The sequence below is a fragment of the Abrus precatorius genome, unplaced genomic scaffold (assembly GCF_003935025.1).
Source record: "Abrus precatorius isolate BTA unplaced genomic scaffold, Abrus_2018 Scaffold5, whole genome shotgun sequence".
Taxonomy (NCBI): domain Eukaryota; kingdom Viridiplantae; phylum Streptophyta; class Magnoliopsida; order Fabales; family Fabaceae; genus Abrus; species Abrus precatorius.
The window spans coordinates 8,358,383-8,365,093 of NW_020874395.1; positions in this window are offsets into that span (position 1 = coordinate 8,358,383).

Sequence of the window (6,711 nt, forward strand, 5' to 3'; positions counted from 1 at the left end):
TTCATCTCACGTATATGCATTTATCCATCTCATGCATTCATACCATCATTCAATATACATCATCATCGCATAATCAATCATACAAAAATACATGGAAAACCCTATATATATATATGTATAGTAATTAAAATATTTTTACAAAATTCAGGGCGTTACACAACACATAAACACATATTATATTCCATAGATTCACAGTTTCTCTTTCTTTTATTTGCGCTTACCGCGCCCTGTAACCACAGTTATCTGATGCCTCTATTTCTGAGGTCTTACACATCCATGTAAATAGTCGCCGGACGACCCAATGCAATACGGAGACAACGGTAGTACATAGCTTTGGGTCTCACTAGAACCTTTGAGAAGTGTGAAGAATGAAGATTTCATGCAAGACTCCCTATTTATAGGCAAAAAATTTGAAAAAAAAATTGGAGTACTGTTCACACTGCCTTACTGTTTATCGCTAGAATCACTGTTCACACAGTCTTATTGTTCATGCTGAAATCACTATTCATGATCGACTTACTGTTCACTTTTTTTCTTTCTTTCTTTTTTAATTTCTAAACGCCATCTAAATATATTCCAATCACACTTTATATCACATAATTCTTTAATTAACACTTAAAAATACTAGGTGTTACATTATTGCTGCTCAGAGGCACCATATCTCATATTTGGATGATCATTGAAGGCAGGATTATGAGATTGGTACTGAAACCTGTACGACTGTTGTTGTTTCTGAGGTAGCTGGAAATTCAAACTTCTATATTGGTCTTATCTTCCACCAAAAACTCCATGGATAAAAGCTTGTTGGCTACCCTCATACAGTAAAAGACAACAATCTGAGGTGTACTCTATGGAGGAACAAATATGACATTCTCTAATCATCCCTTCTTACGAAGCAATTTGTTGCACAACAGCTAGCTGTCTCACAAAACTAATGAGCTCCTTAATTCTCCTCTCAAGTCTACTAAAATCTGCTGCCATCTGGTTTGGTTGATGCACATTATGCACCTCTCTCACTAGTGTCATGGCTCTTGTATTAAATTGTTGGGAGTTCTCAGCCATGTTGTCAATTAGTGCTCTAGTTGCAAATGGTGTCTTGTCCATGAGAGCTCCACCGCTTATTGCATCAAGCATACTCCTCTCCATCAGAGCAAAGCCTTCATAAAAGTATTGAATAAGCAGCTGGTCACTAATCTGATGGTGTGGACAGGTTGTGCATAGCTTCTTGAATCTCTCCCAGTACTCATAGAGCCTTTCTTGGCTGAACTGTCTTATACCACTTATCTCTTTTCTGATTTTGTTTGCTTTGGAAGTAGTGAAGAACTTCTCCAGGGCATCCTCTTCATGTCTGTCCAGCAAATGAGAGACCCAAGCTGTAGGTAGTATAATCAATTTTTCGCTACAGCATCCAAGGAGAATGTGAAACTCCTTCATATGCTTATGAGGATCCTCACTTGCACTACCATTAAACTTAGGCAACAAATGGATTATACCAGATTTTAGCTCAAAGGAAGCATCTACATCAAGATACTGGATGTTGAAAGGTTGGTAGGAAACATCTGGTGCAGTCAATTCCTTAAGAGTTCTTTCATGTTGATTATTAGCCATGATATCAAAATGCAATTGCTCAGAATTAGTTCTAGTCATGCACCAAGAAGTAGATCGGTCAAAGTTAACTCAAATACACTATTTTCTATTTTAATTTTTTCGTGATTTTTTTTTCCTAAATCAAAAATAAAATAAAAATTTAAATAAAAAATACTAAAAATAAAATAAAAATAAAAATAAATTTAGAAAATGTTCTAACGATGGAATTTGTGATTTTGAGCAGCATTGCGTGTAAAATGAATAATATCAATACTTTCCACAACTCACAATATAATAATAAATAAATAAATTGTAGCGAGATAATAAAAGAATATGCTCTCACAGTGTTCTATCACGGTTCCTAGAATTCTTCTAACTTAATGATTTACGACATGCATTCTTACCTTGGGTAGTTTGTAAGCCTAAAAGATAAAATGTCACTAGAGCTAAAATATATTCCATAAAGTCATCCTTAATCAGTAGGTAGTCTATTAGATGTAGGGATTTATATAAATAAAATAAGCTCTAGCTGAAGTTCTCATGATAGACAAACAAGATGTACATCCAAATTGCTATCATTACGCAACTTCTCTAAACCTAAAGTTTACTCAGACCCGAGTATAGGGCCTCGCTTATGTTATGCATGATTAGTGGTGTGTAAGGAAACAACAAACCTTATACAAATCAATAATGAGAATGTGCAACGGAAAAAATAAAATAAAAATTAAACAAATAAATTACTATAGAAAGTGCGATAAAAAGAAAATAAAATAATTAGAAATTGAAATTATTTTAATTTAATTTTTTAAAATATTTATTATTTTTTCAAAAAAAATTAATAAAAAATTCAAAATTTAAATTTAAATTAACAAATTAGTTACATACATTTTTTTTTTCAAAATTTAAATTTACAACTAATATATCTAAGAAAAACTAATCCTATCTTTAAAACCAAAATAAACTAGATCTAATCTAATCAAATCTTAACTATAATTTAAAATTCAAATTTAAAAATAATTTAAATTTTGAATATATTTTTTAAATCTAATCTAAACTAAATATGAGGAATCCTTATTCATTGCTCTTCATCTCTGCAAAATTTATGCTGAATCTCTACAAATCACGCAATTTTACAATAATACGTTGTTAATCCAATATTTAAAAATCTAAAATTCAAAATGCACTAAAATAGCAAAATTTAACAAAACAAAAACAAACTGACAAAAATTGAAATTAAACACACTCTATAAAATAAGCAAATAAGAATATCAAATTGCAGCAATAGAGACAGAAATAAAACAAAGACGAAAATAAAAATTATGAATTAGAAATTGAAAATGCAATACTAAACCCTAAAACGAATCAAAACTGACGTCTCCCCGGCAACGACCCCAATTTGATAGATGATGTTGAGTCGCTAGCAAAACAACTAAGTTTTCTAAAGGTTTTGTAGTAGCGAGCCAAATTTAGGTTGATTCATGAAGACACATTTTCAGTCAAATTTAATTTTAGGTTTTGTTTTAAAGAATACAAATAGGGTTTTTGGGGTTTTGAAAATTGTAAATTAATTAAATTAAATTACGGATAGAATTAAAGTGAGTAAAAATGAATTAAGAAACATCAATCCACAGAATATCAATTGCATGTAACTCCAGCTATCATAATATCTAAAGATTTAAATCTGCATTTGAACAATCACTCAATTCAATTATTAATTCAATCAAATAACCTAATTGAATAGAGTTACAAATTAAATCAAATAATCATTTAACCTAATCCGCCTTAATTATCAAATCAGAGCATCAATCGAGTTCTAATTTGAATTCAACAGCAGAAAAGTCAATCACGATTGCAATATACAATTTGGAGATTAGAGAAAAAAGAGAACAAACTCGAAACAATTTAGCGTAGAACTCAAGTCAGAATTATAGCATTTGGATTCCACGGATTGAACGAGAGGTTTAGCATTCTATCAAAATGCTTACCCCACGCAAGAATGAGAAAAGAACAAGAGAGTTTGAGAGAAAGTAAAAACAAAGATTCCTATTTCGGCTAAGTCTCAAAATCTCAAAGTGTCTGATCACATCCCCTTCCTCTAATTCAGAACCTTATTAGTCTATTTATATATTGTGATTAGAGTAAATTAAGTGGCCACAATTCAGGCCTCAATAATATCTAAGAGCTTAAATACAATTATTAAATAACAATGGTCCAAATACAATTCCACAAAAAATATTCAGTAAATCCGCCTCAGCTTCTAAAAATCATAAGAAATTAAAAAAAAAACCCCAAATCCAACTATCCATATATGCATTTTGAAGCCCAAGATGTGTAGAATCCAATGCAACTAGAATCAGCCAAAAAAGATATGTAGAAAAAGTTATGGTCAAAATAGTAGTTAGAGGTAAGAATAACTGAAAATACGAAATTAAAACATTTATTTGTAATAGGCCCAATTTATTCAAATAAGTAGAAAATGGTAAAAACTATAAAAAAATAAAGCATATGAAAAGTGTTTATTAATTAAAATAAAACTATAATGTAAACCTAAAATATTTTATATCAGCAGTGTCAACCCATAACTGTATAAACTAATCTATACATAAAATTCCAAAGGAAGAGAATCTTCGCTAGGGTTGGATTCCATTCCACCAGAAACAGGCAAGTCATCCATCGGTTAAGGACAAGGAGAAGGTGGCAATCATCAAGATCACTGTCGATCCATTCGATGGTGGGTGGCGGTAACGGGAAACAAGTGGAAATGGTGGTGAAGGGCATCGCATATAAGGTCTAGCTTTATCAGAAGAAGGTACAGGAACTCTCAAGGAACCGTGGGGTATAGGCCAAATGGAGGACTCAACAACTCCATGTTCTTCCACTCAGGTTTGGAAGTAGAGTCAAGGCAAGAAGTAGTTAGAGGTTTAAAACTCATAGGGGCTTTACCTTTGTCGAGGTTTTTAGAAGACTCACAGGGTAGTATTTGGTTTGGTGATGCTAGAGAATTAGGAAGTGGGTGGATAATAATGCATCCCTCATATGGTAGAGGTACAGATATGTCAACAAAAAACAATCGCTCTAATAAGGTTTCTAGCCATCGTCAACAATGGGTCCCAAATTCAGGGTTATCATCCTTGGTATGCAAGACGACGCATTGTTGGGTTGTTCGTCCATCCCTCCTTCCCTCCAAAATCCTATTCTCATATCATCTCCCGTTGTGGATCCATCTGTCACACAATCATGCAAAACACACAAGAGAATACAAAACAAAAAGGAACACAATAGAAAAGGTGAGTCCAACATGAGAATTTACCAACTGTCAAATACGAAAATAAAAACAAGATAAGAGTTACAAAGAAACATTCATTCCAAGAATTCACATCAAAATCTCACACAATCAGATTGTAATTAGCAGTAAAGTCAAGCAAAATCATCAAATGAAATGCATGCCGCTCATGTAATCTTTACTCCCTTGGATTCCTAACGTCCCTCCAGTCAAGGTGACTGGAGACCCTTATTCCCTACAAGCACACCAATATATATACAAGGAAATCCTTCCATTCAATTGATCTTTATTCCTCAGAAATGAGTCTACCATGATCCTCGGCAATGCCTGTTCACATCAAAATTAGTGAAGATTCGCTGGCAACGTGTCCCAGCCACAATGAGCTACTCTGTGCCATTAGGGCGACCCCCCTCACTACCCCCAAGGTTCTTCCCTTGAACCTGAACACTCCACATTCCCAAGCTGTGACCTTGACTCTCCTTTTCACCTCCATGCATGATGCATATGAACAATTACATGAAAACATCCGCACTTGATATTTGTCACCATCCAACATTGTCATTCTTGAATCATACATTCAGGTTTCAAACAAAATATCATGCTTCGTAATCATCATCACATTTTAAGGTAATGCAGCCACTTGTAATACAACAATCAAAATCTGAGCAAATGGGAAGCATAAAATGATTCCATTAACCATGATAAGGCAAAAACATCACATATTTCATATCTTTCTACCAAACATATTAAAAACATATTCAGAACGAATAGTCATGAGCGTACACAATTAAAAAAAAAAAAAGAAAAAAATGGAAATAAATGTAATAACTTTATATGAAATTTCTAAACGAAAGGTACGTATTTTGACTAGTATTATTAAAAATATCTACAGGGGACAACTCCAAGTTTAACTCCACATGCCTTTGATTTTTAAACCAACAATCAATAAAAGTCAGGATTAAAGTGTAGAACAAATTATTTGAAATTCAAGGTCAATAGTAAAATTGAGTTTTAAAGAAACAGGTTATTTGTTCTCGATAAAAGTAAAAGTTTGAAAGAAAATAGGTTATTCCTTTGATTTTTATCCAGTTATCCTAACGCCATTAAAAGATGCTAATCCCCTTTTTACCCAAAAGATTTTTCATAATAAAACTCATTGTAAACTTAACCTAATTAACATTACCTACATTTGTTGGTCAAAACTCGTGTTTTTGTCCTTTAAAGTATAAACAGAGAAGAAATTAGGTAAGTTTCATAGAAATATTAACACAAAATAGAGTGAAGGATGTAAACTAAAAAGGAAAACAAGTGGATTTCATTGGAAAGTAACATGTAGCAACATATTATCTCAAGATCACTTATTATACTAAATCGAAAAGTAAGATTACTGAAGAATCGTGAAAATAACGAGTAATCAGCAACATGCAAACACATTTCAACCATAATTACATTCATACAAGTCATAAGACGTCATGTTAAAGGTATCATTCAAGTAAAATCGTTGAGGGATGAAAGAAAAACCATTAGCAGTGAACTTCTGATAAAGATCAAAGGTGAGAATAAAGAGAAAAAGGCGCATGTAACACCTAACAATTATATGTTCAAACACACACTCACATGTACACAATTATATGTTGGAAGTGAGAATGATAAGGAAGTCAGAAGGTTGCCTTTGTCGTCTACAGTGAAGCATCCACGGTGTAGTCCCTTGGTAGCGGTGTAAGCGTTGCAAGGAAGGTGAAAGTGTGGGGTGCAAGAGAGTTTCTTCATGCTACTTTGATCTCCTTAGTAGGTCACGGTAGTGAAGATGTGTTTTCAAAAAAAAAAAAAAAAGAGAACAA